A 16,138-nucleotide genomic window follows, 5' to 3' on the forward strand; every position below is an offset into this window, starting at 1 on the left:
AACCTGATTGAAAGGGTTTAACCATAGAGTTTCTGGAAAAAATAGGAATGAAATTTGGAGACAACAGCATCAAGGGATGTAGAGAGAAAAGAGAAGTTGGAAATTTGGCAGTGGTAGTTTTGTGAGCAGAAAGTTGGAGAGGACAGCAGATTTGAAGGAGAAGGGACAATATGTAAGGAGAGTGAATCATTAACATTATCAGCTAACGTGGGCACCAGGAAAGGGAGCTGGATATTCACATTTAATGGGATTAGGTGGAGGGAGAAAATGTGGGTCTTAGGCATTAGATGAATTCAGAGAGGAGTTGAGAGGAGACAGGGGAGAAACCACAGGAAGATTTGAACTTAGGCATGTAATTAGGCCTGTAATGGGAAGGTGGCAATGGATGACAAGAAGGGTTGGGATGGGCAATGGGTGTGAATATTTTCACGGGACTGGGATGTTCTTTCTGGCCCCACAGAATTAAGTGCTATGGTGATTTTATTTCCCAGTTGCAGAGCAACCTGCAGCTGCCCCTTTAAGAACTGCTGATTCAGTCTTTCAGGACTTGACTCCACTGGGCAGAGTACACTTGCCATCCAGTGAAATACCAATATTGAATTGGGGTCCTAGAAGACACAGGATCTGAACTTATCAAGTTAAGTAGGCCGACAGCTATCTTGATCAAAATCATAGCAGCATGGACCAGACAGTAAATAGTGCACTGTTTATCACAAGGGGGTGAAAATCAACTCCATGGTAACCTGAGCTGGATATTTTGTTTTTGCTGCTGTATCACCATTCTGTTTTGATTGCACACACCAAATATAAAGTCCCAGTTACTACTGGAATAATCAATGAACTTTGAATTAGCTTATTTAGTCTTAAAAGTTTAATATTTTGTACCTTTGCAAAAGAACTGCACTAAAATTAGTTTAGTCAAAGCTTGTTTATTTTTTAATTAGGCTGTCGAGGTTACAAATTAACCAATAAAAATAATAAGGAAACATCTCAAAAATTTCCAATTTCCTTTGGTGGATCTATTCATAAAATAAAAACATCATTACTTTGGTAATTGTAGTTTCCCAATGAGAGATTTCTGAGTGGATGATTTTGTTGTTCTGCTCTTTGTATGAAATTTTAAATGCCAGCGTAGAGAACACATTTATGATTTAATTTAAATCACCCATAGAGAAGATCTTCCTCCTTGTGTCTGAAAAATGATCACATTTAAATCTTTCTTACGTCCCACATTCTGAAAGCTTTTATCTGTAATTGTTTAACTTTTTTAAAAGTCAAATACGTGTACTGTTTTACATCTACTGCTTTACATCTTCTCACGTTGGAGTTCATTTCCATTGATCTTGAGGGCTATGTTACTCAAAAGTCATTTGAAAAATTTCCAAGCCTCGACACCTTACCTATAAAGTTTGCTACCATGTACCAGCTTCAATATTCTGCTGAGTACGCTCATCAAAATAGATATTAAACTTTGGAAATATTGGTTGCTTTTTGGTGACATAGTGGTTAGCACCGTCGCCTCACGGCATCAGGAACCCGGATTCGATTCCAGGCTTGGGTCACTGTCAATGCAGAGTCACACGTTCTCCCCATGTCTGTGTGGGTTTCCTGCCCCATCAAGATGACTTTGCTGTCACACATTCTGTCACTTTAACATATGCAGGGTCGGGACTTATGTTCCTTAGCAGGGTACAAGTGTGGGTGGGGAATATGTGGGTCAGGTGCCATGAGACAATAGAGGCTCAACACTATTCATCCTGTTGGAGTACAGAGGAAGCTATGTGGGGATATGGCTGCAGTGTCAGAGGGGCTGGTGTGAGGGGGAGCAGAAATTCACACAGGAAACGGGAAGCACTGGGGTAGAAGTCACAGATGCATGGAGAGATGAGGGTCAGGGCTCTGTGACGACTCCTCCGCACTCACAGTGGTGTTCTCACTCTTTCAGTACATGATTCACGAGAATTACAGAGCCTGTTGAGTTGGCCTTTCCACTGATTGGAATTGACCAGCAGCAGAGACAATGACATACTGCTGTGCATATTCAGGAGGCAGGACCACACATAGAGGAACAACGTCAGAGACAGTGGCAGTCAAAAATCTTCCGGCGTCTATATTCCTATCTTCAGTTTTTCGAGCTGTTGTGCCGAGAAGACTGTGTCTGACCTGGGAGATAGTGGACCACCTCTGCCACATACTGTCCAAGCTAACACTGCATGTAACAGAAAGACACCCAATACCTGTGATCCTTAAACTTACAGCCGCTCTGAACTTTTATGCAAGCAGTTCGTTCCAGGGCAGTACAAGAAACATCTGTGGCGTCTCCCAGTCTGCCAATCACAAATGTATTAGGGAGGTGACAGATGCCCAGGCAGAAATGTTTATCAATTTTGACTGGGACCAGGTGAGCCAGGATGCCAGGACCATGGGCTTTGCCCATCTAGCAGGGGTGCCCCAGGTGAAAGACCTGATGGACTGCACTCATGTGGCTTTTAAATCATCATGGTGGCATGTGGTGCCATTCAGGAATCCCAAACGATTCCACTCCCTCAACGTCCAACCTGTTTCCGACCACACAATGTGCTTCATGTGTGTGCCATTTCTGGGGGGCACCAATGACAGTTATTGCTTGGGCCACTCACAAATCCCAGCTGTCTTTGAGGGAGAGCAGTAGCTGAAAGGATGGCTCTTTGAGAAAAAGGGGCACAAATCCATTCAAGGGGATGGCTGCTGACTCCAGTGCAGAGGCCATAAACATCAGCGGAGACTCGATACAAAGTCACTCACCCTTCAATGTGAGTGTTGGCGGAGCAAGCAATTGGACTGTGGAAGATGTGATTCTGGTGCCGAGACCAGTCATGGGGTGCCCTACAATAGAAGGCAGGGACTTCCCAGGGTTCTCTGGGACATCCCTGCCTCTGCCTGCTGTGGATCTTCAGCTGTGAGGGGCTCACCAGAGAGTGATCCAGAAGCTTGTCTACGTATTGATCCCACCGAGGTGTGAGTGCCGGGTGCGGATGACAGCTGTGATGCCTCTTCAGCAGTGGGATCCGAGAATTCACCCTCGAGGCCGCGCAGGTCTGATGGATCAAGGCGGTGCAAGGATAGTCCAGCCTGTTCGGCTGCTTTGTCTGCAAGAGAGGGAGATGGCATTATGCATTACAGGGGATAAAGGAGGGAACATTGATTACTCAATTGAGGAATGGTAGCATGTCTTTAGGATTCTCACATTTGCCTACTACCCTCACTTTGCCATTGGCATCGCAAACTCTTCTTCCTTCTTGGCCAACTCAAGGGCTCTCTCCTCAAATGACATGAGGATTTTGAGCTCTGGCATTAGTCTGGCTGGGTATGCTTGCTGACATTTATTGTAGTTGAGTTGTTCTGCTATGACACAGATAGGGAGAATGTTGGTGGGACTGTTTGCATTTAAGATGGTGGTGAGGCATGTCAGGCATGGGTCTTGAGTGGGAGCTGCAGTATGAGGAGCATGGCAGTGAGTCGGCGGGGGGGGGGAGCATGGTAATTGGGGGAGGGGGGAGGAGAGGTTCCTTACAGGTGTTGACAAAGAGCGAAGTGGCTGGGTGAGAGATGAATGTGGAAATGGGTGGGGTGCGTGAGGGAATCCAGGAAAAGGTTACATGAAGCTCATTTATTCTCGCTCTGCACAGATGATCATTCATCTTCTTACGGCACTTCAGTCTAGTCCTCTTCTGTAGCAAGTTTGCACTCACCAGGGCTGCCACTGTACCCTAGGCAGGGGCGGTAACTTTGGTGGGAGGCCTTCTCCTTGAGCGGGAGAGAGTGCATCCTGCCTCTGCTGTACTCCACCAAGAAGACTGGTGAGGGCTCCCTCTGGGAAATGCAGTGTGGGCTCTCTGGCTGCCATCCCCTGCAGTCGCTGTGAAGCAAATGCTGGGGAGCCGCGTATATGGATCTCCCCAGTGACTGGCTCAATGAAGTTCAGCTATTGCAGGCGATTCAAAGGGAGGACTCCACAGGCATTGCATTATTCTCGTGGCGTGATTTGCTTCATCTTTCTTACCGCGACCAGCGCTCTGCCAAATTCAAATAAGATCGCCCCCACTATTTCTAGTCATGCTGGATGATTGCCTTGTTAATTTAAATCTATAGCCTTAAGTTCTGTGCTCATCTATTGGTCTACTTGTGTCTACATGATCTACACCTTGCAGTGTTTTGAACATCTGAATCATATCTCAATTTATTTTCTTCCCTGTAATGGCAGCACTTTTAATATTGCAAGTTTTTCCTCACAACTTGGAGGTCAAAGTCCTGAAATATTCCATTCACTTTTCTCTAAACTGACTCCAAGGTAGGAATGTCCTTTTAATGGCAAGATGTCCAAGACTGCATGCACTGTTGTAAATATGGCCTTACCAGTGATCTGTGCAAAGTGATAATGAACTGTCTTCAAGGCCTAATAGTTGATTAAGTTTATTAATAGGTTCTCATTGCCTGGAACATTGTAATGAAAAATCAATAACCCTATCCAAATCTGTTGCCCCCTTCACCTTTGGAAATGTGAAAGGTGCTTGCTACTCCCTGTAGCAATATGCATTATTACTCAAATATTCAACTTCAAACCTCTTCCTGCACCTGGTGGTGCACTAAGGCAGACTTTTTTCTGTTTCCATGGCTTGTAATTCCTGGAGCAGATAGCTAGTTTGTTGACAGGGGCTTGTAGCTTAAGGGACGCTACTCCACATCAAGCGTGACTGATCAGGAGTCTCTCCCACTCTTCCCACCAATCATTGGTGTGTTGGAAGGATTTGCAGGTTGACACATTGGGCCTTATTTTATCATTTTGATTCTGAGCGCTGGGCGGACTTGAAACTGGGAGTGTTTCAGATCTGACTTTTGGACCCATTGTCAAGCACCCCCATATGCTCTCTGCCTGCAAAAATATCAGCACAAGCCTGTGGGTGGGTCTTAATGTGTCCAAAATCCTGCAGCTCCAATAGGCACTTCCAACTGTACATGCACAGAAAAAAAAGATAGAATGTGGCTCCCGTGCCACATCCCTCCTGGGGCGAATAATACCTTTCTCTCGCCCGCACAGACAGTACCCCACCCCCACAACATTACTGACCACCTAATTCCCCACCCCCTATACCACCCAGACTGATCATGGGCCCTTCCCTCTTTCCCCGCAACGATCTCAGGCAGAGTGCAGCGGACACCCCCCGTTCCCCCTTCCCCTTCACTGATCTCAGGCAGAGTGGCAGCAGACCCCCACTTTTCCCACCATCCCTACTGATCTGAAGCAGACAGCTGTCGGACCCACCCCTCCGCCATCGCAAGCAGAGTCATCAGACCGATTGCAAGTAGAGAGCCGTCAGATGCTGGGTGCTTACCTCCTCACTAAGCAGAGAGCCCGAATCGGACTTTTGTGAACCATGTCTGTTTTGCACCAACTCTGGATGGATGAATGTGGTGGTAAAGGGGGAAGTGTTGGTAAGGTTGGGCACGCGGCCCATTAAGTGAATTTAAATGCAAACAAATACATTTAATGGCCATCGTGTCCGTTTTGGGCACGGTCCTGATCGCAGTCATTTTCAGGTGTTGGTAAAGGGGGAACCGGTGCAGAGGCAGTCGCGGATTATGCTACTTGTCTCACGTCCGAATTTACCATGTTTTCATGCCCGAAAACGGGCGCAACTTGATAGTAAAATTGGGCCTACTCTGTTACTTGTCTATCAAGTCCAGGGGTGGGGCTCGAACCCGGAGGGTGCTACCCATTTTACTACAAGACGTCCATTACACAAACACTAAAATCCATCAGTCACTTCTTAGCCCATCTATTTAATTGGGACAAACATTTTTTAATGATGCTCTTTCCCGTATGTTTACATGCTGGCACCGTAGCTTAGTATCACCAGCAATTTTCTTATATAGACGTCTTCAAGTTACTTAGAAATAATGTTAACAACTCACTGGAAAACAGCACTGAAAATCCCAACTAGGTAACAGAGGCAGAGTTCATTCAGAGAGACTTCGTTTCATTTACCATCATGTTCTGCTATCCTATTATCAAGCTCGTTATCAATCCAACTAGTTAATGAGTCATTAATTTTATGACCAATAACTTTTGGTTTGACATGTGGGATGTTATCAAATGGCTTCTGAAAAACCAAGGAAATCATTCCTGCTGGAAAGTACTTAACTACAAAATTCACTACTTCCTCAAAGAATTTGGAGTCAGCCTTGTATACTCCTACATGACTGACTGATTCATTCACTGATTCTGAGGGTCGGTGACTAATCAGTCCACTGTGTTGTGGGATTAAAAAATATATGGAGAAGTTTGCAGGAGACTGGAAAATAATTTCTATCTGGGAAAAATAATATTGTTAATTGATTTTAATTTAAGGATTATTTTAAATCAAAATGACTAATCTGTACCTAAATACAGGAATTGCATTGTCCCCCAATATATATATTCTGAGCACTCAAATTCATAGAATCATAGAATCCCCCACGGTGCAAAGGAGCCATTTAGCCCATTGGGTCTGCACCTACCACAACCCCACCCAGGCCCTATCCCCATAACCCCATTTACCCTAGCTAGTCCCCCTGACACTAAGGGGCAATTTAGCATGGCCAATCCACCTAATCAACATATCTTTGGACTGTGGGAGGAAACCAGAGCACCTGGAGGAAATCCACGCAGACAGAGGGTGAACATGCAGACTCCACACAGACAGTGATCCAAGTCAGGAATGAAACCTGGTCCTTGGTGCTGCGAGGTAGCAGTGCTAACCACTGTGCCACCGTGCCACCCACTGCACTGCCCTAAAGTGTATTGGAGAAGACAAGAAAGAAAGAAAACTTTTGTAGATGCCAATAGTTCAATACATCAGAAAGCCCAGAGGTTGAATGAAAGTACAGGAAAATTAAAATTAAAATTAGGAAAACAAAGAGAGGTCATGAAAAAATATCGGCAAGTAAAATCACAGACACCCAAAAATGTACACCTGTACATTTGTTTAAAAAAGGGAGAAGAGATAGTTTGGCCATGTGCAGGTCATGACAGTCTTCAGTCGTGGGCAAGTTATTGAAAAATATATAATGAGAGACCATGTGAATTGCCATTGAGAGAGCCATGGATTAATCAAGGACAGTGAGTAGGTACTTGTTAAGGGAAGGTCATGTCGAATGAACTTGTTGAATTATTTGAGGTAATAATAAGGAAGGTTGATGTGGTGTGCATATTTAGTACATTCTACATGGATTTTAACAAGGCCTTTGTCAAGGTCACAAGTAGCAAGCTTAAGATTTCATGGGATCCAAATGAAACGTGCAAACTGGATCAAAAATTGTCTCAGTTGGTAGGAAGCAAAGATGGATGGGTAGACTTGTGGCTGATCTGTAGGGATCAACCTTGCTGTTCATAATATATCAAATTATTTAGACTTACATATTGGGGACATTGTTAAAAATTTTGCAGATGATATGAAAATTGGTCATCACAAAGATAGCAATGGACTGGGGAGATGGGCAACAGAGTGGCAAATTGAATTCAGGCTGGAGAAGTATGAGGTATACATTTGGGGAGGACAAACAAGGAGATGTAATACACATAGATGGTAGGATACAGAAAAGTACAGAAGAACAGAGAGATTTCAAAAAGTATATCTACAGATTTCTGAGCATAGCAGAACTGATAGTTACAGTGGTCCAGAAGGCTTGTGCTCTGACTGAAGGTCACAGCAATTAACTTTCGATAAGCACTTTATTCTGTTTTGGATTCAACAATTTCAAACTGTAATCTTTGACCTAATCTTGTTTCCTTTTCTTTGCACATTTCAGTCTTAATCTTGTTTATCTCAGTGTTTTACTTTCAGACAGCAGTTACTCATTATTCTGATATTCACACCTCCTCTAGACACATCCTTTGTTTCACTACATGTCCTGTTACTATTCTCTTTGGCAACAAAAACAAAAATGCTGGAAAATCTCAACAAGCCTGACAGCATCAATGGAGAGAGAATAGAACCAATGTTTCGAGTCTCGATGAGTCTTTGTCAGAAGAGTCCCTCTGCTCCCTTCAGCTTTGCTCCATGAAATATTTTGTATTGCGTAAAAGTGTAAGAACTAGGAACAGGAGTAGGCCATCTTCATAATCTTATATGTTCCTATAAGATCTCCCCTAATTCTTCTGAATTCCGATGGGTATAGTATAACTTACACCTAAATTTGATCTTCCAAATGCATCACCGTGCATTTGTCTGAATTTAACTCCATTTGCCGCTTCTGTGCCCAAGTCTCCATCTATAGGCTGTTATATCCTCTGAACAATTCATGGCACTAGCAGCAAATCCACCAATCTTTATGTCATCCACAAACCTACTAATCAGACCACCCACATTTTCTTCCAGATCATGTATATGTACCATAAAGATCCCAGGACTGATCTGTGCGGAACACCACCAGTTACAGATCTCCATTCTGCAAAACACGCTCCCACTGCTACTCTCTGTCTTCTATGACCAGGCCAGTTCTGTATTCATCTAGCCAGCCACCCCAAATCCCATGTGATTTTAGTTTCTGTACCAGTCTGCCATGTGAGACCTTATCAAATGCTTTACTGAAGTCCATATAAACTATATCCACACCCTTTCCCCCATCAATTACCTTTGTCACCTCTTCAAAAAACTCAAACAAATGGGGCAGCATGGTAACACAGTGGTTAGCACTTCTGCTTCACAGCACCAGCCACCCAGGCTCGATTCCTGGCCAGGGTCACTGTCTGTGTGGAGTTTGCACATTCTCCCCATGTCTGCATGGGTTTCCTTCGGGTGCTCTGGTTTCCTCCCACATTCTGAAAGTTGTGCTGGTTAGGTGCATTGACTCGAACAGGTGCTGGACTGTGGTGACTAGGGAATTTCACAGTAACTTCATTGCAGCGTTAATGTAAGCCTTGTGACATAAATAAAAAAAAATTGGTGAGACATGACCTTTCCCATCCAAAAACATGCTGACTGTCACTAGCTAGCCCATTTTCTTCCAAATGTGCATATATCCTGTCCCTCAGTATCTTCTCCAAAAGCTTCCCCACCACTGACGACAGACTCACCGGCCTATAATTTCCTGGATTATCCCTGTTTCCTTTCTTAAACAAGGAAACATCATTCTCTATTCTCTAATCCTTGCCTGTGGTCAAAGAGGATGTGAATTTTTCTGTTAAGGCCCCAGCTATTTCTTCTCTTGCCTCCTGCAGTAATTTGGGATAGATCTCATCCAGCCCTGAGGACTTGTCTACCTTGCATTTACCTACATTTCTAACTTTTCCCAGTCCTGATGAAAGGCCATTGTATTGAACTATTTAATGTTTCCATCTCCACAGATCTTCTGTACTGAGTGGTTCCAGCATATTCTATTTTAAATTCAAATTCCAGCATTGATGGTATTTTGCCATTGAGATTATTCTCAACAGTGGAGACTGAGGGGAGATTTATTTGAGATTTATAGAATTATCAGGGTATAGGTTGAGTGGAGCGAAAGGGTCTTTTCCATTAGCGGAAAGTTCAATAAGCAGAGGCATAGATCTAAGGTAATAGTAGAAGAAATAAAGGGAGTATTATTTTTCACCTAGATGTTGACTGGAGTCCAGAACCCATAGGGTGGAATTTTACAAGATTTGTTCTAAACTTCTGGCTAGTGTGAAAACGGGAGAGTTCCTGATCTGTTTCTCGGGCGAGTTTTCATGCCCAATCATATGCACTCAGTCTTTGAAATTATGGGCTAGACTGTTTCTTGCCACTAGAGGCACTGGATGGGGTTTAATTTGCCAGACAGCCTGCAGCCCAGATCGGAGCCACAAACTGCACATGTGCAGGAAAAGTGGATAAGAAAACAATTCTGCTGAAAGAACCCCTCCGGGACAGATACAGCCTCCCCTCCCCTCCATAAAGAACATCGGAGACCACCTCCCCCCAACATTACTGACTCACTTACCCACCTCACACTCCCGCCCCCTAACCCCCTAACCCCCATTCACAAGACCTCCTCATCGCCCCCATCAGCAAATGGCTGACTAACTTAACTCTCTCTCTCCCCTGCTCCCGATCATCACAGAGATAAAAATTTGCAACCCCACCCCATCCAGCCCTCACCTCCATCAACACAACTGCAAGTACTGACTTGGCCCCAAGTGCTATATCTAGCCATCTCTTGAATACATTCAATGTTCTTGCATCAACTACTTCTTGTGGTAATTAATTCCACAGGCTTACCACTCTTTGGGTAAAGAAATATCTCCTCACATCCATCCTAAATGGTCTACACTGAATCCTCAGAGTGTGACCTCCTGGTTCTGGACTCCCCCACCATTGGGAACATCTTCCCTGCATCCATGTTGTCTAGTTCTGTTAGAATTTTGTAAGTCTCTATGAGATCCCCCCTCATTCGTCTGAACTCCAGTGAAAGCAATCCTAACCTAGTCAATCTCTCCTCATACATCTGTCCCACCATCCCCAGAATCAGCCCGGTAAACCTTTGCTGCATTCCCTCGAGAGCTAGAACATCCCTCCATGGTAACAAGGCAAACTGCATTAAACTGGCTAGAATGCTCTAGCATGCATGTGACCCGCCCAAACTGCCTGCAGCTGATGTGTCCTAGCAAGGGAGAGCTCCATAAAAACCCCAAGGATGGACAGACAGACAGGCAGGCAGTGCAGGAAGAAATGGCCTTCGGAAAGATTGCTCCTTGTTTTTCTGATGCTGGAGGCGGTGGAGGCAAGGTGGGACACCCTCTCCCTTCCAGCAAGATGCCATCTAGAGGAAGAGATGGAATTGCACCCTGGGAGGCAGTAGCAGAATTTTGTTAGTGCCAGGACACTGGCCAGAAGAACTGGGAAGTAGTGCCGCAAAAAACTGAATGAGCTTTTCCGGGCAGCAGGGTGAGTGTTTAAACTCATCTAGGATCTTTGCTGTAAATGATCCCCAGATTCCCCACCCCCAGCACTCTACATGCTTCCACCCCTCACCCCCAAGCATCTCCCTTCTTCCCCATAAGAGCATCATAATCTTTGCTCTCTGAGGGCCACCCCCGAGACTCTGCAGGACTTGTGCCATCAGATTTTACAAGGCTCCTTCTGTCCCCACAGGAAGAATACCCATTATCACTGGGAGAGGGCAAAGGCAGGGGATGACTTACCTGAGATCCATGTCCTCACATAGAAACATAGAAGATAGGGGCAGGAGGAGGCCATTTGGCCCTTCGAGACTGCTCTGCCATTCATTATGATCATGGCTGATGGTCCAACTAAATAGCCTAATCTTGCTTTCTCCCCATAACCTTTGATCCCATTTGCCCCAGGTGCTATATCTAGCCGTCTCTTGAATACATTCAATGTTTTTGCATCAACTACTTCCTGTGGTAATGGATTCCACAGGCTTACCACTCTTTGGGTGAAGAAATGTCTCCTCACCTTTGTCTTAAATGATCTACCCTGAATCCTCAGATTGTGACCTCCTGGTTCTGGACTCCCTCACCATACAGAACATCTTCCCTGCATCTAAGCTGTCTAGTTCTGTTAGTATTTTGTAAATCTCTTTGAGATCCCCCCCTCCACACCCCGTCATTCATCTGAACTCCAGTGAAAGCAATCCTAACCTAGTCAATCTCTCCTCATACATCAGTCCCACCATCTCCAGAATCAGCCTGGGAAACCTTTGCCGCACTCCCTCGAGAGCTAGAACATCCCTCCTTAGAAAAGGAGACCAAAACTGCACACAATTCTCGAGGTGTGGCCTCACCAAGATGATGTATAATTGCAACAACACATCGCTGCTCCTGTACTCAAAATCTCTTGCCTTGAAGGCCAACATGCAATTTGCCTTCTATACCACCTGCTGTACCTGCGTGCTTACTTTCAGTGACTAGTACAGGACACCCAGATCCCACTGTGCACTCCCTCCCAATTTACAGCCTTTGAGGATGGGGCACTGGGGCTTGTGGGTGAGGAGGGCATGCGGACCACTAGTGACAGTATGGTCTGGCTGGGGCATAGAAGTGAGCACCCACCAATCCTTCACTTTTTGCATGCAGCCCAGGTTCCTTTCGCTGCCTTGCATGTAACCTTGTGTTCTGTGTTGCAAGAAGGGACCCTGATGCGCCTGGGCCATCTGGCATCGCGGCCCCCACTGCTGCTCCCTACCCATGACAGCTCAGAAGACTCCTTGGAGAAAGCAGAAGAAGGGGCCTTCAAGGCTGGCACCAGTTTTGCTCCACTTTCCACATCACGACTCACTATCCCAGGGACTCTCACATAGAAATCATAGAAACCCTACAGTACAGAAAGAGGCCATTCGGCCCATCGAGTCTGCACCGACCACAATCCCATGCAGGCCCTACCCCCGTATCTGTACATATTTTACCCACTAATCCTCTAACTTATGCATCAACAGTCAAGTTAGTATGGCCAATCAACCTAACCTGCACATCTTTGGACTGTGGGAGGAAACCGGAGCACCCGGAGGAAACCCATGCAGATACGAGAAGAATGTGCAAACTCCACACAGACAGTGACCCAAGCCAGGAATCGAACCCAGGTCCCTGGCGCTGTGAAGCAGCAGTGCTAACCACCGTGCTAACGTGCCACCCATAAATTGGTGGGTCAAGTTTGTAGCGAGCCAAGTAGGTCACTCTCTGGTGTACAGGACACATCTGGTGATATACATCGGGTGGAGGAGGGAATGTCCGAGACCTCTGGCTTGCGGGGGCTTGCTGGAGGTGAGGACTCAGCTGGCCCCAGGCTACATGCTGGGCCTCTGTGATCACTTTTCCCTCAGCTGCTGGAAATGCAGCAACAGAGCCAGGGAATGCAGGAGGGATTGACAACAACACTGGGCTGACTGCAAGGCTGTTGGGAAGAGTCCCAAAGCTTTCAGGCGGACCAGCTATTGCCTGTCTCCCATGATTCCCAGGCCAACACTGCAAGGGTGGCATCTGCAGTGGAAAGGAAATCCTCACCATGAGTGGCAGGTTCCAAGCGATGGCCAAGTCACAGCAGACCACGGCAGAATCCCAGATGGCCACGGCCAACTCACAGTGAGTCACAGCTGAAGGACCTCAACAGGCTTCTTGAGATTATTTAGCCCCTGGCTGAGAGGCTCAAGAGCTTGCAGGAGACCCAGCAGGATGGTGTTGAAACACAGCGAGTAGTCCTTGAGAATGTGGCCTGCTCACACAGGGTCATGGCTAAGAGATTGCAGGAGACCAAGTGGGACAGCGCTGAGACACAGTGGGTTATGGCAGTAATGTTTATGAACGTAGCCCAGTCACAGAAGATCATGGCTGAGCGGCTGAAGAGCATGGCCCAGTCTCAGAGGGCATGCTGTGGCCATTGACAGGGGGCCCCCAACTCAGAGGACACTCGGCCACCACAGCAAGAATGCAGGTCCTCTAGGATTGGCAGAGCCAAGTGAAGCCAGAGCTTCTGGAGCTCAGAAGCATTGCTGTTCCATGGAGTGACCCAGACATCCACAGGAACTCCAGTGAAGGCATGTGCCGGGGCCTTCCACCCAGGAAACTGTAGCTGTAGCTACACCTGACTCCTCTACTTCCCTTCACTGGGGCATCTCAGACCAGCTGGATGAAGGGGTGCCATGGATACATCCCTACCACCTGGAAGCCAGGGCCCTCAAGATCCAAGGCCTCCAGACAGCGATTGCTCAGGACATCACAAGCCATGGGGCATGGTAGGCAGTTGACCACCTCTACCTCCGAGACACTGAGATGTAGTGTTAGGCCACGTAAGGTTAGGAAGTTATAGTGGCATTAAGATGATGAAGGACAACACTAGGTAAATAGAATATTTAGGCACTTTAAAGTTTTGCATTCACATGTTTTTATATTATCACTTATTTAAGAGCATGATTATTGGCAACAATAAATGTTATTTCACCCCACGCCTCTGACTAACTTGTTTCCAATTAGTCACCAACAGGAAGGCACTTACCCCAATGGTCACTGGAGGGTCCTCGCATGTTGATGTCAGTGGGGGAAGCCCCTCCATACACTGCTACTGTGGAAATCAAGGAACTCAAATAATTCACTGGCTACAGCAGGTGCCATGCATTGGTAGCAACTTACAGCATCCACGAGAGATTCCTTCCCCCCTTCCATCTCACCTGCCCAGGGGGCTTGTATGGGGACTTAGTGGTCTCTTATTCACCAGATGTGAGCCCAGGTGCCAGTGTGAAAGCAGAACTCAGGAAGAAGTCAGACTAATTTGCACAAGGGCATTGTCACAATGGCGCATAGCGAGTCGTGATCACTCTCCTGCCTGCCACAGAAACTCGCTAACACACCGTACCCAGGCCCACCACTCTGCTGTTACAATGTTGCAGGAGATTGAAGGACTACACGGAGAAGGGGGGAATGGAACCCATGTGCGGCAACACAGACCCCTAGTGATGAAAGCGCATTGTGATCAGGGCCTTCCTCACTTCCGTCACATGCCTGATCCTTGCTGCTGCCAGACCTCCAGTGCTTGGGTGGTGTTGCTCATCGTCATCCTCCTCATCCTCTTCCTCGTCCTTCTCCTGCTGGGTGACCTCCTCCCCAGTGAAACCCAACTGCTTGGCCTCCATGTCCTCCTCCTTACAGTGGTGTCCGCCCTGCTGTGCCAGATTGTAAAGGGCACAGCACATGACCACAGAGTGGAATGATATCAGGGGGCTATATTGGAAGGCCCCTCCAGAGTGGCCCAGGCATCTAAACTGCATTTTGAGGAGCCCTGTGCACTGCTCCACTATTGAATGGGTAGCAATGTGGGCCTCATTATATCAGGTCTCCTCGTCAGTCTCAGGCTTCAACACAGGCACATTAGCCAAGTCCGAAGCGGGTACCCCATGCCCCCCCACAAGCCATCCCTGCACCCTGGGCTCCTCCTCAAAGACTCCGGGACATCAGATCTCCTCAATATGAAGCTGTCATGCACGCTGTCAGGTGTCTGGTGCAGATGTGCATGATATTCAGCTGATGGTCATACACTTGCATGCCAAACTGCCCGGGTCTCCGCTCCCTCCTTCTCCTGCCATCCACCACCCCTATCCCTCCCCCCCACCTACTGAGGTGAATGCCAGCCATGTTCTGTCTCTGGCAGCTGTCTCCCTCCCCAAACCACCCCCCCAGCCCACAGAGCCCCAGCAACACACATTCCCTATATTCCTCCACAGACCACCAGCAATACACACTCCCCATATTCCCCCACAGACCTCCAGCAACACACATTCCCCATACTCCCCCACAGACCCCACCAACATACACTCCTCATACTCCCCCACAGACCCCACCAACATACACTCCTCATTCTCCCCCACAGACCCCCAGCAACACACACTCCTCATACTCCCCCACAGACCCCACCAACATACACTCCTCATTCTCCCCCACAGACCCCCAGCAACACACACTCCTCATTCTCCCCCACAGACCCCCAGCAACACACACTCCTCATACTCCCCCACAGACCCCACCAACATACACTCCTCATACTCCCCCACAGACCCCCAGCAACACACTCCTCATACTCCCCCACAGACCCCACCAACATACACTCCCCATGCCCCTCCACAGACCCCCAGCAACACATACTCCCCATACTCCCCCACAGACCCCCAGCAACACACACTCCTCATACTCCCCCACAGACCCCACCAACATACACTCCCCATGCCCCTCCACAGACCCACAGTAACACACACGCCCCATACTGCCATCCCTCCGTCCTGACTCACAAACACTTATCCAGAACCCATGCAGTAGTGGCAGGGTTGTGAGAAAAAAATAGGGGAGCATTAAATTGAACCCTAAACGATTTATAAACATATAAAGTGTAAGTAATTGGCTAGGAAAAAGCAAAATACTGTGGATGCAGGAAATCTGAAACAAAAAGCAGAAAATGTTGGGGAATGCTCAGAAGTTCTGGCAACATCTGTGGAAAGAGAAAAAGCGTTGATATTTTGAGGTGAATATGACCTTTCTTTGGAACCGCTGAAGACAAGGAGAGCATGATACAGGTTGAGTTGGAGTTGCTGGAGAAAGAGCTCAAGTGTGTACATGTGGCGCGTATGGCGCTGAATGAGGACCTTAGAATGCAACTAGAATAGC

The sequence above is a fragment of the Carcharhinus amblyrhynchos genome, chromosome 3 (assembly GCF_965287045.1).
Source record: "Carcharhinus amblyrhynchos chromosome 3, sCarAmb.v2.hapA, whole genome shotgun sequence".
NCBI classification, from domain to species: Eukaryota; Metazoa; Chordata; class Chondrichthyes; order Carcharhiniformes; family Carcharhinidae; genus Carcharhinus; species Carcharhinus amblyrhynchos.